Source organism: Formica exsecta, unplaced genomic scaffold (assembly GCF_003651465.1).
Source record: "Formica exsecta isolate Colony F162 unplaced genomic scaffold, ASM365146v1 scaffold4525, whole genome shotgun sequence".
Lineage (NCBI taxonomy): Eukaryota > Metazoa > Arthropoda > Insecta > Hymenoptera > Formicidae > Formica > Formica exsecta.
This window is the reverse complement of record NW_021851763.1, coordinates 1-1,826: the sequence shown is the minus strand read 5'-3', so window position 1 is coordinate 1,826 and position 1,826 is coordinate 1. Positions and strand designations below refer to the sequence as shown.

The 1,826-nt window shown below is 58.4% G+C and overlaps 1 non-coding gene across 1 annotated transcript; it reads left to right on the top strand.

Moving 5' to 3' along the window:
• The first annotated feature begins 1,091 nt into the window (after positions 1-1,091).
• LOC115240851 lies at positions 1,092-1,246 on the top strand. The gene has a single exon (XR_003884828.1). It is a non-coding gene; the product is annotated as a 5.8S ribosomal RNA (ribosomal RNA).
• The last annotated feature ends 580 nt before the right edge of the window (positions 1,247-1,826 follow it).

Here is a 1,826-nt window from a genome sequence, read left to right as displayed (position 1 = left end):
GCTTTTATTAGATCAAAACCAATCGGTGGCGGGCGGTTCGCCGTTTGTCCACCGTTTATTTTGGTGACTCTGAATAATTGAATGATTTAGTGAGGTCTTCGGACTGGTGCGCGGCAATGTCTCGGCATTGCCGATGTTACCGGGAAGATGACCAAACTTGATCACTTAAAGGAAGTAAAAGTCGTAACAAGGTTTCCGTAGGTAAACCTGCGGAAGGATCATTAACGTTCCGGAGGTCCTGCTCTGCGTCTCGAGTCTTTTAGACGCGCGCTCGCAGCAGTCGGCGACTGAATGGACAAAGAAACAGATATGAAAGTAAAATGGAATTGACGGATGATCCCGCGTCGATGACTACGACGCGCCGAACGCCGCGCGCCTCTGCGACGACCCGAGAGGGAAGCCAGCAGCAGAGCGCCGTCGGCCGTTTCCGGCGCGGTCGTGTCGTGCGAGCGGAAGGGATAGGAGTATCCGAGACTCTCTCCTTGAGCTTCGTAGCCGCAACCAGCGTCGCATCGCGCAAAACCCGCGCGCGCGCGACCCGTTGAGGCTCGTTGAGCAAATTGCGAAATCACACATAAATGCGATTCGGAGCCGAGACGCTTTCCCGATTGCGCTCTTGCCAAGCGCAGAGCTACGATCCGGCGTTAGCGCGTACCGGTGGTAACCTACGCCAGTACGTGTGTCGGCAGCGCTCGTAAACGCGCCTCTCCCCGCGCCATGCTCGTAAACGCGCCCCTCCCCGCGCCATCGCGCGCCGGGGCAGCGGTCAGCGTGTTTGTACGCGAGAGCGGCTATCGCTCGAACGGGCGAGAGGACGGATCACCCGATCCCGTCCGACGGTTTCTTCAAAGAACACTCCGCCCCGGCTCTTCCCGATTATATACATATATACTATGTATACGGGGAGAGACGCTCCGATCGCGGAACAACTTTTGTGCTGTAGCCTCCCCAGCGGTGGCGGCGGTCCGCACGTGCTCGGACGCGGGCGGCCAGGCTGATCGAAGGGCCAACAATTTTATCTCTCTCTCTTCGGAGAGGAGACTGAGATGGATGAACGAAGCGTTCGGTGAACGCAAGAATTGCAAAACGATTACCCTGAACGGTGGATCACTTGGCTCGTGGGTCGATGAAGAACGCAGCTAATTGCGCGTCAACTTGTGAACTGCAGGACACATGAACATCGACATTTCGAACGCACATTGCGGTCCACGGATACAATTCCCGGACCACGCCTGGCTGAGGGTCGTTTTAGTACCTCGAAACTGCTTGCGCCTTTGCGCGCCGGGCCAACGCGCCCGTTCGCGCAAACGGCGTACGAGCGATCGTTGGACGTTCGCCCGAGACGAGCCGTCCCGAGAGGCGGCCCCTTGGTGTCGTCTGAAATAACACCGAGGAAAAGGAAGAGTGAGAGCGCACGCACCGAGGAAAAGGAAGAGTGAGAGCAACGCGCGTAAGGATAGAGCGCTTGAGCGCGCGCGCGCCCGGAGACTGTCGAAGGAGAGAGAGGGAAGTAGAATACGGCGCACACACGTTGCGTTATCCCTCTCTCGCGGTCTCCCGGTGCGCCAGCGCGCGCTCGCGCCTCTTACGCGAGTCGCGCGTCACCTTCCGCGCAAACGGTAGGAGAGAACCGCGGCGCGTCGTCGCTCGGCGGTACACGGAGAGAAAGAAAAGAGCGAGAAACCCTCCTTAACGCGGGTGAATCGCGAGCCGACCGCGTGTCCGAGTCCACGAAATTCTCGAAAACGAAAATAGGCGACCGGCACGCGTCGTCGTGTACCCGTCGAATCCGTTTCGTCCCGTATCCCATATCCGTGTATACACGA